The sequence below is a fragment of the Ascidiella aspersa genome, chromosome 2 (genome assembly GCF_963924565.1).
Source record: "Ascidiella aspersa chromosome 2, kaAscAspe10.2, whole genome shotgun sequence".
NCBI classification, from domain to species: Eukaryota; Metazoa; Chordata; class Ascidiacea; order Phlebobranchia; family Ascidiidae; genus Ascidiella; species Ascidiella aspersa.
In genome coordinates this window covers 14,327,589-14,344,811 of record NC_139448.1, presented here as the reverse complement: position 1 = coordinate 14,344,811, position 17,223 = coordinate 14,327,589, and positions in this window count along the sequence as shown.

The following is a 17,223-nucleotide window of genomic DNA, read 5'->3' as shown; positions in this document are numbered from 1 at the left end:
CACTATTAAATAAACCAGATTACTATCGCTTATCAAGTTCGAATCCAGGGGGTGACAAAAAACGCCAAATTTTTGTTATGTATTAAGACCGGTTTGAAAGTTGCACTACGTCCTATATGGGACTTTTTAAAATGGCTGTTTTGCAAACTTATAAGGTATATTTGCTTTTTGTTTTCCGTCTTTAAATGAGCATAACATAAAAATACAGCACAATATAAATTACTATTTCTGCCACTTCAAAGTAAATGCGAAAAAAGAGGACATTTGGGCATTTTTGAGCGTCCTCGGACGACCATTCACTTTCTTGAGAAAAGAGGACATATGGTAGGCCTACTATAACAGGCCGCGTTACACATACCATAAATTAGTCTTTCTTGCCACCCACTGGATTCCAAATTGATGAGCGATAGTAAACTGGTGAAGCGAGACGCTTTCTGTGTTGCTTCGAGTTCGTGTTCAGCGAAAAAAGGGCAGACGATTACACATTGCAATGCAGAGGAAAAGAACGAAAGGAAAAAGGCAATATGTCCGGTTCGGTGCAGTATTACTGTGTGCGTCGGTAAATACAGAGCGCCGCTACATAACCCCCCTCCAGAAACGGAAAAATAACTCAATAACACTGCGTAAAATAGGCGAATACAAAATCATGACAACGGATAGCGAAAATAACTGCGAGCGCGCGTGCGTAAGAACTGTTCGTCCGAGGGTGGCGGTAACGACTCCGGTGGCTGACGAACGGACATCGGCTGCTGGGCATCTGAAGGCGGTGGCGGATCAGGTAGAGGTGATGGTTTTGTTGGCCGCCCTCTGCGTGGAGGTTGAGCCACCAGCACTGGCTCTGAAAGATCCAGATGTGCAGGCTTTAACCGGTCGATGCTCACCAGTTTGTGCCGGCCACCCATGTCGAGGGTAAACCCTTTGGCACCTTTTTTGATAACCTTGTATGGACCATCGTATGGAGGGGTTAACGGGGGACGATGACCGTCTCTGCGAATAAAAACGTAGGCGCTGGAGTTCAACGATTCCGGGATGTTCACTCGAACAAAACCGTGGCGAGACATCGGTGTTGGAGTCAGTTGACGAACTGTGGATCTTACCAATGGTAAAACATCAGCAGGCGATGGCGTTGTTTGCCTGGTTCTTACCAAATCACCCGGAACGGCGATAGGCGAGCCATACACCAGCTCTGCTGAAGATGCTTGGAGATCTTCCTTTGGGGTAGTCCGGATACCAAGCAAAACCCATGGAAGCTCGTCTATCCATTCAGGACCTGTTAGTCGTGACATGAGAGCGCTTTTCATGTGGCGTTGAAAGCGTTCCACCAATCCATTGGCTTGCGGATGAAATGAACACGTACGGTGTAGCCGGATGCCCAGTAGTTCGTTGAAAATAGTCCACAACTCCGACGTGAACTGCGAACCTCGATCTGACGAGATGTCGGAGGGAACTCCGAATCGAGCAACCCAGTGGAAGGCGAAAGCTCGTGCACACGTGATGGTTGTCGCATCCGGCATGGGAACGGCTTCCGGCCATGGAGTAAAACGATCGACCATCGTTAACAGATACTTGTTCCCTTGTGAAGGTGGTAAGGGACCGACGATGTCGATATTGACATGAGCAAACCGAGCTTTGCAAAGCGGGTAATTAACCAAAGGCGCGCGGACGTGTTGGTGAACCTTGGCCTTTTGACAGTCCACGCACTGTTTAGCCCATAAACCAACTTGACGATGCAGGCCGTGCCATACAAACTTTGATGCGATTAGTTTGCGCGTAGCCCGAATCGAAGGATGCGAAAGACCGTGAATTATGTCGAAAACTTTTCGTTGCCATGACTTTGGTACAATAGGGCGCGGAGATTCGGTGGATACGTCGCACAGGATCGTTGTTCCGGACAGGTTAAGTTGGATGTCCTACAGTTTGAGACCAGAAATTGCGGACCACGGAGCTGAAAACTTTAGAGAAAGCAAATGTAAGCGGCTTGTGGTCTGTAAGCTGTAAATACTCTACCCTCTAAAAAGTAACGAAAGTGGCGTATTGAGAGAGGTAATGCCAGTAATTCCCTGTCAAATGCACTGTACCTTTGCTCAGGAGTTCGCAGTCGTTTGCTGAAAAATGCCAATGGCTGCCACGCACCATCGATCAACTGTTGAAGAACTGCGCCGATTGAATGCTGCGAAGCGTCGGTTGTCACTGCGGTGGGTGCCTCGGGAAAGGGTGATGCAATAATGTTGCACTGCAAAGGGCGCTTTCAGCTTCCGTGAAAGCCAAACACAAACGGTCATTCCAGGTAAGTTTTGAGGGTTTTCCCGCGAGTGCGTCGTATATAGGCGACATAATACGTGCGGCTTCAGGAATAAAACGGAAATAAAAATTAATCATACCGGCTGGTGTCCTTTGATTGATGTGGGCCGCGGGAAATGTTGAATTGCTTCCACCTTGCTAGGGAGTGGCCTTGCGCCGTTCGTGTCTATCCAATGACCAAGAAAATAAAGTTGTTGGAAGCCAAATTGACACTTGCCTAAATTTATAACAAGGCCATAATTGGTATGTTGTTTGAAAAGCTTCTTTAAATGATGTATATGTTCAGCAGGCGACTTGCTTGAAACTAAAATATCGTCCAAGTAAACAAATACAAAGTCCAATGGCTGACATACCGTGTCCATTAGACGCTGAAACGCTTGCGCCGCATTCTTTAATCCAAAAGGCATTCGAAGAAATTCGAAAAGCCCAAACGGCGTGATGACTGCAGTTTTAGGTATGTCTTCTGGTGCTACAGGAACTTGGTGGTATCCTCTAACAAGGTCAATTTTTGAGAATATTCGACAACCTGCTAATCTCGCCGAAAAATCCTGAATGTGAGGAATGGCATAGCGATCAGGTCTTGTAGCTTCGTTTAGTCGACGAAAGTCTCCGCACGGTCTCCATCCACCTGAAGACTTTGGAACCATATGTAACGGCGATGCCCAAGGGCTAGACGAACGTCGAATTATGCCCATTTGAAGCATACTGTGAAACTCCTTTTTGGCGAAGGCGAGTTTCTCGGGAGGCAGTCGACGAGCGCGAGAGTGCACCGGTGGTCCATTTGTAGGAATGAAGTGTTGTACACCATGCTTAGGTAGTGCTTGCAAAAAGTGTGGCGTTGCAATCCCTGGAAATTCAGCCAAAATTCGTGTGTAGACTGACGTGCCCGAAGCGATTGCATTGAGGCGAGGCGCTAATTGCGGCGCCCTTCTGATTGGAGAGCTTCAGAACGTTTCAGCGTTGATTAGGCGTTGGCGCTTGAGATCGACGAGTAGTGCGTGGGCCCTCAGAAAATCGGCGCCAAGTAATCGCCGAGCAACATCAGCCAAAACAAACTTCCAATTAAATCTGCCTGAAGGAAAAGCCATTGATATCGAACGAGAACCGTACGTTCGAATTTTGGTGCCATTAGCAGCGACAAGAGTTTTGTCGGAAGGATTCGCGCGACGCTCAGGTCCTGTGGGAGGCAAAACGCTAATCTCTGCGCCCGTATCCACTAAATAATTACGACCTGCTAAGCGATCCCAAACAAAGGAAAGGCTGCTAGTAGCTTGGCCGGCCATTGTAGCAGCTAAACATGGTCGGCTTGCCAGTTTCCCTGGGAGAATGAACAGGGGGGGATGCATCGATGAGCTTTGTCTTTAAATCGTCGATGATAAAAGCAAATTGCACTTTGTTCGCGTAGTGGCTTCAGTCTTGATCGAGGCGTTTGACGTTGTAGTTTGCAAATTGAAAGTTGTGAGGTATTGTCTCGGGCTGCTAGAAATAAGGCATCAGCTTGCTGCGCTAAATCGCGGTTAGTTTCAAAATCTTTCCCTGCTAAGCCCGTACGCACCTCCGCAGGCATGTGCCTCAAAAACAATTGTCGAAAAAGAAAACACGGTGTGTGGTCACCGAGCAATGCCAGCATCTCGTCCATTAATGCCGATGGAATTCTATCGCCTAAAGGAGCCATGTTAAGCAAGGCGCTGGCTCTTTGCGAACACGTGAGACTGAAAGTCGTAAGCAGCCTGTGTTTGATTGATTGGTACTTGTTCACGTCCGGTGGCTGATTAAGAAGGTCTAACAAACGAGTTTCAGTGTGCTGGTCCAACACAACATAGTAATACTTGGTTTGATCGTCTTTAACGCCTTTAATTGCAAACTGTGCCTCAGCTTGTCGAAACCAAACTCGTGCTTTAGCAGTCCAAAACGTGGGTAGTTCAATTGCCACTGCGTTTTGCGAATCTCCACTTGCCATGCTTGTTTCAGAAAAGTCGTTTCTGAAATTCCGGGGTCACCATTGAAGCGAGACGCTTTCTGTGTTGCTTCGAGTTCGTGTTCAGCGAAAAAAGGGTAGACGATTACACATTGCAATGCAAAGGAAAAGAACGAAAGGAAAAAGGCAATATGTCCGGTTCGGTGCAGTATTACTGTGTGCGTTGGTAAACATAGAGCGCCGCTACACTGGTTTATTTAATGGTGAAATCGGAAAATGTAATCATAACCAAACAAAACGAACATATCTTTCATTTCAGTGTTTCGGAACCTTTTTTTGGCTGGCGGCACCATACAGAGATTATAAATATTTCGCGACACCCTTGCTCGTATTTTTGTGAGTGATTAACTGTAACGTTACAATAAACGAGATTGTAACAGCACATTAACTGTGCAACAAGCTTAAAAAAAAAAAACTTTTTGCACTTTTATCGTACACAAAAATTGTATCAAAAATCTTAAAAAAAAAAAAAATAAAAAAAAAATAAAAAAAAAATTGACTCTGCACCCTAAAGCGTTAAAAATGACACCCTATAGAGTGCCGCGTACACAAGTTGAGAACCACTGCGGATTAAACCCTTAAAACAGGGGCGGCCAACATACGGCGCGCGAGCCGGACCCGGCCCGCGACGGTATTTTGAGCGGCCCGCAGACAGTTTCCGGTCTTGCATGATTATGTGACCCACGGCAACAATCTGCCGCGATTCCCCACTACTTAATATTGCTTACTACGTCAAATGAAAATGATTGTTAGTCATTCTTTAGTAAGTTCAGTCCTTTGTTTTGGGTTAAAATTAGAGGACTTCAGCCATAAGATCATAATAAGAATAACATCAACGTCGGAATAACACGCAGTTCGGAATAAGACCAAAATAGGACTAATATTAGTCGTAATATCGTCTAAATCGGAATAAGTCATAAACCCGTCGGATTAAACCTAAACGACCAGAATCAGGCCTATGAAACATTTTACCAAACCCCACCCCTAAGTATATCACTAACTCCCCTCATAATTTCAACCTTAAACCATCTTGAAACCCTGCCCATTACCCACCAATAACTGCGAACATGGCCAGAAACCCAGTGGTAAAACAGTGGCGCCCTGACTGCGCCCTTCAAAAACCAGGACGCCCAACATTGGACACAAAAACGGCCGATGACAGACCAATGGCCCCCGATCGTCCAATACCCTTTCCCTACAGTTTCAGGCGCTATTTGGACCATTTAGGCCAGGGGTCGGAAACCTACGGCCCGCGGGCCGGATCCAGCCCGCCAGTGTTATTCATCCGGCCCGCCGCCTCTTTGGCTAAATATAGGCACAAGTAGATTTTAAATACTTTTTGACTATTTTAACTACGTAAAGGCGAATTTTTTTCGCGCTTCGCGCAATGAAAAGGCTGCCGAGTGCGTCGCAGACAAACAGAAAACGTATTCAAAAATATTTGACATACATTTTTTACATTGTAATAAAAAGCCAAGAATTTATAACCCCCAAAAAATCGCGCTCGCTTCGCTCGCCACCTGTGCCCTCACTTCAAATGGTTAACAAACACTCAACTAGATCAATATTCAATTTATCGTATTTCCTTACCGGAGTTTTATTACACTTTACATAAGTAGTATGGATGACGACGTGTGGACTCGAATTTCAAACCAAACAAACGCTCTTTTTTCGCGCTTTGCGCCAACACTTCCTTAAAAGACTGCCCTTAAATCTAATTAAACACGTTTTAAAGTGCAAAAAGAGCTCCAAGGCCCGTCTGATTCACAATTCATCCAATACTTTAATAACGCAATTCTTAGTTAACAATTTATGCGGCCCGCAGGCACCTTTCTGAGTTTGTTTTTTTCCCGCGACCAGAAACAGTTTGCCGACCCTGATTTATGCCTTATTACGAAGAATTTAGGACTTATTCCGACAGATTAATGTCTTAGATGATCAAGTTCTTATTCTGTTGTGGTCACTACTGCGTATTTGGCTTTATTATGTCGTTGGTGTTTAATGCTATGGTATTCTGGATTTTTCTGCTTCAGGTATTGTTGCTTTTGGTCTTACTATGTGTTCCCAAATTAGATTTAGAATTTACAATCAATATTTTCTCTTGGAATTTGCCAAGAAACATGAAGTTGCAAATTTAGGGGAGAATCGAAATTTTATTTATGACTTTACTCACGACCTAACGCTAGCATGGTTGCCAGTTAGGATTTTTTAAACCAAAATTGAAAATCTAGGCTTTTTATAACCTCTGGATTTTAATTTTTCCCGAAAAATACAAATGAAATTAGTTTTTTTTTAGACGCTTTTCGTTTCATTCAAAAATTACTTGAGTGTTATGTTAAAATGGATCAAACTAACACAAGAAGAGAAAACTCTCCAAAAATCAAATTACAAAGAGAAAAAAAATGGCCACAAAAAGAGAAATTCAATTCCCAATAGCATGACAATTTATTGCATTTATGTGATTTATTTTCTTTTTTTGTTGGCCTTTTTTAGAAAAGTTCGTTTTTTTATTTTGGCCATCTGGCAACCCTATAGCTGCGACCTTACACTGTCCGAAAATTCGAAGATGATCAAAAATACACTTTGTATTCTACGAACTTCAAAGTTTATTTTTTTCTACTACAGATATCCTTTACCCTGCTTTATAACTAGGGATTTGTTTGATTTGTTTTTATTACTTCTTATTGCATATTCTTTCTTATCCGCTTCTTCGAGCAAGTATTTAGTAACAGGCTGGGCGCGAGAAGATGCTGCAGTCTCTAGTGCTACCGCGTTGTAACCGAAAATTATCTTTTAAAGCACGTGCTTTTACAAAAAAATGGCTTCTGCACACTGCTGTTTTTTTGGCAAACAAAAAGTTATTTAATAGCGACATTTTTCAACTTTTAAATAATTTTTAACACCTAATAGTCCAAAAGAAATTGGTCTTAAATCACTAAATGCTTAGGGAAAATGATGATGTCACTAATTTGTCATTTTGTAAAGTCAACAAATATATAACCGGAAATCTAAGGGCCGTTATAATTCAAAGCAAGGCCCGTTGTCATTTTAAATGTTTTGTTCAATTTAACATGTAATACATTTTATGAGTAGAAATGTAAACTAAGAATACAACTACTAAAAGATCAAAGATGCGTAATCACAAATTAGCGCAAAATATACGCAAAATATATAAGAATTTTTTTTTTGACAATCGCCGTTGGCCGGATTAAATTTATAGTTGGGAGGATTGATTAAATCGCTGCCCAGATCTAGCACGCGGGGCCTCCACTTTGCCAGGGTCTGACCATTGCGCTACTTCTAAATGGAATTCTTATGTATTGTATTAATTGTTTTTTTGTGTTCATTCAAGGATTTCTTTTTACTCTCTCCAAATACGTAAAACACCAAACCCTAAAGATTGTTTTATTATTTTAAGCAAGTCTTATAAGTAGGCTACAGTATAGGCTACACTATTTTATTAGTAATCGACAAATCATATATTTACACAAAGATTGCTACAGTACTCCTATATGATGATTCAGCATATTTTACAACAACATATATGAAAATGCCGACTAAGCAAATGGCTACAGTATAGGCTACACTATTTTATTAGTAATCGACAAATCATATATTACCAGAAAGATTTCTACAGTACTCTTACATGATGATTTAACATATTTTACAACAACATATATGAAAATAAGCAAAACACAGAGTCCAGGCTCTACCAATCAAGCAAAACACAGAGTCCAGGCTCTACCATGTATATTTACATAATGCACGTGTGATTGTACGTCTAGTTGTTATTTCCCTCTTAAGAATTCCCACTTCTCACTTTTTTAACCAACTTACCAATACCTGACCCGATACTATAGACGAGACCACCAATAATAGAAAATGGCGCGATAAGAATTGCAACCAATGCGATAGGGATAATTAGAATTGCAACAATGATTTTTTCCGCCGTGTTTAAATCAACAGAACGCTCGTAGATGACTTTATGGAGTTCGTTTCTCGGCTCGTAGATTTTAGAATACTCCTCTTCAATTAGTTCGCTAAGGAGAGCGATACTCTTTCTGGTCTCGAAATCTGTCAAATTTTCGACTCCAACAATTATCTTCAGTTTTTTCTTTAGAAGTTCGTGACTGCTCCGCAAATCTTCAACATATCTTTCAGTCATTAGCTGTCAAATATGTGAGACAGAAAGGATTAGATAATGAAATTTAAATACAACTAAAATGCCCTACCTCATCCATTGCGGCCTTGTATCTTGTGAGACACTCTGAAACTGACTTATTTATTTCTTGTTTCTTGGAACGCTGTAAATAAAAAAAATTAGCATTTTAGCAGTTTTGCTAAAGAACTGTCCGTAAGTAATAGCAAAACGAAAGATTATACTTAGGACTAAAGCAATCACTTAAAAGTGAATGTTTAACTATTTTTTGTGTGTGCAGTTGTTAAGCGCAATAACGGATAGTTTCCAAGGGCTACCAATTTCGATAATCCCGAGTCTTTATTTACAGGTCTCAAAATCCACAGATTGAGAAATTTTCAATTTCAATTTTCTAACGGCCGCCAACGCATGTCATTTCATTTTTGATCGGAGCCGATAAGAAGTGGTAGTAACGGTACTCGTCCGATACCACGACCCGATACAAATTGTAACGTCTAATTTAAAGCGAAAAAAAAAAATACTTCTAAGCGCAAAAACAATAAGTTTCAAGATGTTATTATTTTTATTATATTTTGGCTTGCATTTTGCAGGGAATCAACAAAGGGCAGGTTGTGGATGAAAAGGCAAAAGCATAAATGGCAAAACATTAAAATAGGATTTTTAAATAATAAACTGCTTTACATTTAGGTACGGTAGTTAAAGTTGGTGTAACATGACGTTTTTTGGGCATCACCTAGTGGCTCTGGATCCGCCCCTGGAAAACTACAATTTTATAACTTGACAATCATCGTCATATATCGCAAGGCATTCGACATAAAAGTGTTTGTTACCGCTATGGCGTACTTTTGAAAATTCTTATACCATAACTTCGTTCTGACAGCAACTCTTTTTAACGGAACAACTTTCAGCACTGTATATTACGCATTTTGGTTTAAAGTAATATATATATAAATAAGTCTTGGAATAAATGTGCTAAATCAATAGCAATAAAATCTCATTAACCGGATTATAAGAAGTTAATCGGACATATAACATGATTTTGATAGAAACAATAGCTAGTCGACCTGATTTAATTTTAAATCTGTTTGATTGAACACGATACTTCTTTTTGCAAGACTAAAAGATTTTATGATTTTTGATAATTAACAAAAATCATTAAAATGAATATTTTAGTATTGGCTAACAAACGACCTTTATTACCTTTAAATTTGTCTCATGTTCAATTGTGTTATTCTTCAATCGCTTCTCCAGCACTTTCTTCATTTGTTTAACGAAGCCGTTTGAGGGAAGACCCGAAGTGTCAAATCTTTGCATTGCAACCGCGTTACATTTTGCCTCGACTTCCACAATGCAGTGTTCGTCTGTTTGCTTTTCGCTTGAAATTAACTGTAACAATTCAAATGCTCTTTTATACTGCGGTAGACTTGTTCGTATCATCGTTTACCTTATAATATTCTTCTTTGTAAATCCTTATGCAATCACTTATGACAGTATGAAGAAGCAGCTGGTCTTTTTCCTAAGAATAAATTTTTAAAGTTACTTTCGATGACGATTTATAACTAGAAATATTTTAAGCTGAGCACAAAAACATATTAACTAGTTGGATAAAATGAATATTAAGCTGAGGATATTTACCATTAATAAACGTTTTAAATGTAACGCTATAACTAGCCGAAGGCGCCAAATATTTGTCGTGGATAATTAGTGTTTTCTAAAAAAAAATTTACCATAGAGCAGCAAATTTACCCATTTAAGACAATATTAAATATCTAAACGTAATGCTTCGATAGCGCAAAACAATTGGAAATACTTCTCGGGTAATCGCATGTGTCAGTGAAAACTGATTTGTTTATAACAAATATTTGGGTTTCATTTGTTGGTAGTTAATTGATAATAGAACATGTAAAAGTCCGAAAGTGCGCAATTTATGCGATTATTCGTTTGTCCAAATTTTCAGGGTTTTTGGTGTTCATACCTATAAAACTGATACAGCTTCATTCGCACATAATATATTTTTTGGTTTTGAAAAGCCACCAGTTAGACACCCTTGAACGTACAGGACTTTTAGATCAGAAAATGTGACTTAAATGCCTATAGAAGGGCTGAACTAGTTTGCCTGACTTAAACAAGCCTCATAAAATACGCGAAACAGAATTTTCTGTTCCGCGAAAAGCTTTGCATTTTCCTTCTGACGTTAATCATTAACGCAGTCATAAGTTATCTTTCTATTTAGGCGTATCCCCTTTTCGTTAAAGAAAAAGTCTCTTCTCAGGCACAAAACAAAATATCACGAAAAACGCGGCAGGCTGGCATCGTGTGGCGGCAAAACCAAAATGTTAGAACTAACAGGTGCTTTTGATTTTCACCTTACTAGGCCTACAAAAGAATGTCGTCTTCCTTGGAAATAACTACTGGTACATACCTGCTCAAAAAGTTCGGGCGAAAAGCTTTTGCCTTTCGATGAGTCGTCATTTTCTCCGTTTAAGCGATTACAACATCTTATGGCCAACTCGATCATTTCTCCGCCACGAACCAGGCCCATCGAAGTTTGTTTAGGTTCGATAGTTTGTAACAATTGTGTTTCTAAACTGGTCGTCTGGTTTAAAAAGTCTTCTCCAACATCTGTAAAGTGGTGATAATTATTTTATTGTAAAATTTGTTTTGAATTTCTTGAATGCACAATCTCTGGAATAGGATAATCTACAGTTTTCTTGCATGTTATTTACACTTTACAGTTAGCTTTTGTTTATTAACCGAAGTTAGCTATAGTAAGACTGCCAAAAATGGAAAACGACAGTGGATACTTTTACTGAACCGTGTTAAATATAATTACTACCACGCGTTGTCAGTCCTTACATTTACCTTTCAAAGCACACTTATTATTTTCTTTAGTAGCGTTCGTCACTTTATTAGAAGGCGGTGGCATCCAGCCTATTAACTAAACAACCGTAACAAAGCTTAACAAAAAATGCAAAATATTTTAAATTCGATTGACACAAGGCTATGCAGTAGGCTAATGGGTTTTTCTTTTGGTATATTTGTATGCTGCCTTGTTGTGTATAATGAAAAATTAATCGCTACGTGTGTTGTAGCCCCGTTGCAAATGCCAATTGCTTTTTACGTTTTATTATGGAATTTTCGTGACCTGGCAGTTAATTTAACTAAGGCAGAACTCTAGTTATAAGATTTTGTTTTAAAACACTTGAGCCTACGTGACTTTAGGTATTTACGAGATATAAAATCGTAAAAAGTCCTACCTGACATCGTAAAACAGGTGTTATCAGTGTATTGTAAAACCGTGCATTGTGAAAGTATAAACTTAGTAACTAGGCTTACGTCATTTATGGGATTCGAATCATAAATCTATGGGCCGGAGCTTGTAAAGTTTATAAATAAAACCAGCAGCAAACTTTGGCAAAAAGAGGGTTGTGCAACGTTTTATACGACTGGTCAAACATGGGAATCGGGACCACATATACTTAAGCAACTGCCATATACTCAAACAACGTCCTTTCAACAGTCAAACAAAAAGAAGAATGTTAATAAATAAATGTTATTTATATGTAAGTTATAGTATGCATTTTTGTTTTGTGTCGTCTCTGTCCAAAACGGCTTTGTCGTCATCCAAATTCCTTTGGTTGCTGCATCGTATAACCTCCCCTCCACGATAAAAACTGTGCTAGCATGTCTCGTCGATAGTCAACCTGCAGCAAATACGGAAACCGTCTATAAGTTCAAATAAACCAATAGTGAAAGTAGGCGGTAACGGCCCAGAACGGCGTTCCATTAAAGAAAAACTTGTTTACTAGGACATGTCGCAAAATTATTATTTATGCCTCTTATTTTTAGTATGCAATGTGGAATCTTTGCCCGTTTCAAACAAATAAATTAATTTTTGCTTCCCGCATTATGCTGTGTCGCCTTCTCCTTAAGCGTGCTTCGACCAGGATTTTTAGCCAGGATTTTTTTTAGGAACTATATCCACATTTATAAGGTTAATTGTGAATTCCTGGTTTGACGTATAACTTTGGGACGCATCTCGAAAAAATCGCAAGCGTTTCGAAGAATTTTATTCTCCTTTTCCCTTTGCAAATTTATATTATGCATACATTGTTAGGCCATAAAATTTAAATAATCAATACATTGGGGAAACATGCAGGCTTAAAGTAATGAAACATTTGGATGTCTAAAATAAATGTTTATTAAAAAAAATTTGTATCCCTTCATATCAAAAATTTCAAAATCATGTATCTATATACCGATGATTCATTTTCAGTCTTTTTCAAATGTTGCATGAACAGATTAAACAGAAAAATTTTCCACATCTTGCTTCCCCAGTAATTGCGAGAAATGCAACGGTGGAATCGCGAACAACTGGTGCTCCAAGTGTTTACTCCAAATTTGGAATGTTTAAATTTAGTTTCCCATCATCGTCAAGGACCTCAATCGATACTCCGCCAGCTTTTTCATTAAGAAAAATTGCTAAGCAATCCCAATAAGATAACATGGGTGGCAAACCTTCGTCTCCGCGAAGCATAGGCTTTGGTTTTTTCACGTTTTTTTACACTTCATATATCCAAAAAATATTTTTCAAGTGTTTAAACTTTAAACGATAATTAGTATTTGCCAAAACCAACCGAAATAATGTAAAATTACACGTTCCCAACTTACCATTGTCCGTCCATTCAACACATGAAGTACTATAAAATAAAATATAGAGTACCGAATTAGACACGTTTCTGGGTAAAAGTTAAGGCCTTATTACAAACTGTGATACTCAAAATTTTTCAGTTTGCATTGTACAGTTTACTGCGAAAAACATGCCAGCACATTTTCTCAAACTTGGCAATCATTTTTTACCACGCAGGAATATAACAGGATGTAACTATAAAACTCTTTTGTCCAGCGAACGGTATGCATTTAAGTCACGTATTGCCGCGAGCATGCCTAGTTGCCTTTATTCAATAATATGTTATTTTTTTAATTACCAGACGTTCCATGACAACTTCGAGAATCGGTAATTGGTGAGCAACGGCATACAGTTTGAAAAATACTTCTTTACGGTTTCTTTACCTGGTTAAACTTTCCAAAATCATAGGTTGTTTGGATGGATGCATTTCCAGGATTTCTTCAAACAAACTATTTATTCTTTCTTGAAGTATGTGCTTGAATTCCCCCGAACGAATGAATTCGATTGTGTGGCCTTCAAGTGATTCAGGTACCTGAATGGTGCAGTCAAAATGATGAGTATAGCCTTGCGAACGTTGCTCATTTTGTATCCCATTTTTTACATTGCCCAGAAAATAATTCCAATTCGTTTTTCACTGTTTAACAAGTTAATGAGCTCTTCCGAAGGGTGACCAGATTCGAATTGATCAATGGCGCTTTCCAAGCAAGTGAGGCGTTTTTGGCTAACCCCAAACTGGTATATCCTAAAACGTTCATTTTTAATGGCTATTTGCAAGGGGATTCCTACAAAATCTGGTTTTCCATAACCTGTAACCTATATGCATTCCAGTAAGATTGCTAAAATTGTAATGATTGAAAAATCGTTTACTTAAATTATTTTTCGATCATTTGATTGTTATCGATACCGGTTATAAAATCGTGCAACTTGCGCTATAGGCTTGAGCTACTTTATTATTTTTCATTTCCTGTTAAACTATAGGCTACTAACTAACGTACATCTATAATCCCACCTACGTTAGCACTTTTACGATATAGAGTAGACACTAGACAGATATATCCACTTATTGTGCCACTTCGTAAAATCCGCTTAAGCGCTACCTATTAACGAATGGTGTACTCTCGTACACCTGATCTTTGTGCATTGCACTTTGCTTTTATGGTAGCCTTTAACGCCATTGATTGGTGCGGAACGACCTTGCCAGAAACTAAAGCTGAACCAAATTACAGCACAACTTATTTCTTCTTTTCCAAGGACTCTGGATAATTTCCACCGCTACATAAAAATATTAGTTTATTAACGTGACATCACTGATTCACATACCGCATCCTCTGGGTCGTGTTTATAATCCTGGCGCTCAGCGGCAGCGTTACGTATTTATATTATTTTCCTCGCATTCTTTTTGGTTTGCTATGGTTTGTTATGGCACGTTATATATTCTTATTCTAATTTTTTTTTTAGTGGTTTGTGTTACACGCAGCTTGTCTTAGTTCATATTTGTTTTGGATGTATATATATTTAGTCAACTTTTTTAACTTTCTCTTCATTTTACAATTTTAGACCTCGCTGACTGATGTTGTTTTCTAAGCAAAGCGCTTCTCAAGCTATTAAAACAAAATTTAAAACTTTTATCGTCGGCATTATGTGTTCTGTTGGAAGGCAACATTCTGTTGTGGAAATACATAATAAGTTTACTCCTGAAGTGTATCACTGGCGTCCTGTGCGGTAATTAAAACAGCATACATATTACCAATTAAAACAAAATAAATCAACAATTTCTAAATAGATGACTTAAAATAACGATTTTTTACAAGTGTGCTTACGTCAGATGTTGGCGGCAAAAGGTTTAAAATGTTGTTAATATTTTACAAGGGGCCTCTTAAATACCCCGAGCATACAAACTAGTAAAATATGGATTATGACACACACAGTCTATAGGAGATTTATATAAGTATTGGCTGAACTTAATTTAGTTGTTATTACGGCAGATCAAACAATAAAAAAATATAACGCTTCAAAAAATATGTTTTACCTGGCCCACAATCGCAAATCCTAACAATTATCCGGCCTTCTATTTTCAGACCTTGCAATTATCTGTCCCTTTATGAAAAAAGTTTCGGGAACCCTGACGTCTACTTTTATACTAAAAGCTTTCCCAACTCAACCAAATAAACGCAAGTCCTTTTTGGATTATTTTGGATTTGCTCTATAAAAAGTCCTGGATTCAGTAGCATGCCTATGCATTTAGACAAGAGTTCATATTTTTTGGTTTTAGCAGATGGTAGCCCTGCTTACATGTTAATTTTTAATAGTATTGTGATTTAACCAAATGAAAAATGTATGGGTATTTAAAACAAAGAATTGGAATCTTTAAAGCCACGAAGATAACTCAGATAAATAAACAAGTCAGTCCATTTATGCCGCATTTGCACAGGCTGTAGAGTGTTACTCTGATTGTGGGGAAGCATAAGATTAACGGATTACTGACACACTTAAAGCGCCAAAAAGGATAGGGACGACCAGCGCCTTTGCTTTTAATAGTGTAGGCTTAACGCCTTTCGATCACCACGTGAAGCATAAAAACACATTATATGATTTGAATTTTCTACAAAATGACACGCCGTGCAAACGTTTAGGCATAAGTAAAATCTTATGCTTTTTAAAAAAATATTTTCGCATTATTTATGCCTCTGACGAAGATCTTACGCTAACATTACTTTTTGAATATATAACATTACACAATCAGCCAAGAGACGGCCAGCGCGTTTTTAGTTTTGCAATAGGCTAAATGTTCACCGATTATCGCGAACTGAAGTCACACATCTATGTGTCATTCTATTTCTATTTACCGAACGTGTAGCGCCACGTAGTGCAACGTTTGCAAGTAGTTTAACTATTATGCCGGTTAAAAATGTACTTTTTTTTAATATTCAGCCCTCTGACGAAGATGTTGCCCCCTCTATAACATCACTTGTTCGTTAATTACATGTGAATTGTAGCATTCATTCTTCGAAGACCTGATCTATCCATGAGGTTTCATGAGGCTATCAAATTTACACGGAGATGCAACAACGTAATAAAAAAAAGCAAAGAGTGATTAAGAGTCAAAGCATAATGAATTGTTTCATTTTGTATAAACACGTAAAATTTAGACAGATACCGCAAGTTATTAGCGCTCGTATAGGTTCTGTTTCAAATTTGGTAAGTGCTTGTGTGTGAGCGTTTTTTAACAAACCCAATTGGAGCGGGGAAATAAACCAGGAGGGAAGAATCGAAATTTGATTGATGACTTTACTCATGACTAAAATACTGTCCGAAAATTCGAAGACTATAATACACTTTGTCTTCTACGAACTCTAAAGTTCGGTTTTTCTACTACAGGCTTGCTTTATCCTGCTTTATGACCAGGGCTTTGTTTGGTTTGTTTTTATCACTTCCTATTGTATATTCTTTCTTATCAGCTTCTTCGAACAAGAATTTTTAACAATCAATAGTAAAAAAAAAATGGTTTTATACCACTAAAAGCTCACGGAAAATAATGACGTCACTAATTCGTCATTTTGTAAAGTCATCTAATATATAATCGGAAATCTAAGGGCTGTTATAATTGAAAGCAAGGCCCGTTGTAATTTTAAATGCTTTGATCCATTTAACATGGTAATACATTTTATAAACAGATATGTAAACTAAGAATACAAGCTGCCAAAAGATCAAAGATGCGTAATCACAAATTAGCGCAAAAAATACGAAGAAAAATTTTTTTTGGACAATAGGCAGCTGGTCGGTTTAAATTAGTTGGTAGGATTGATTAAATAGCTGCCCAGATCTAGTACGCGGGGCCTCTACTTTGCCAGGGTCTGGCCAATGCGCTACTTCTCCATAACCACTATCTAAACTGCTATATTTCTAAATGGAATCCGTTATGTAATGTATTAATTGTTTTTTGTGTTCATTTAAGGATTTCTTTTTACTCTCTCCAAATACGTAAAACACCAAACCCTAAAGATTGTTTTATTATTTTAAGCAAGTCCTATAACAGGGATGGCGAACCTTTTTATCGCGCGGGTCACAAACACGAGCTTAATCCTTACAAAATGC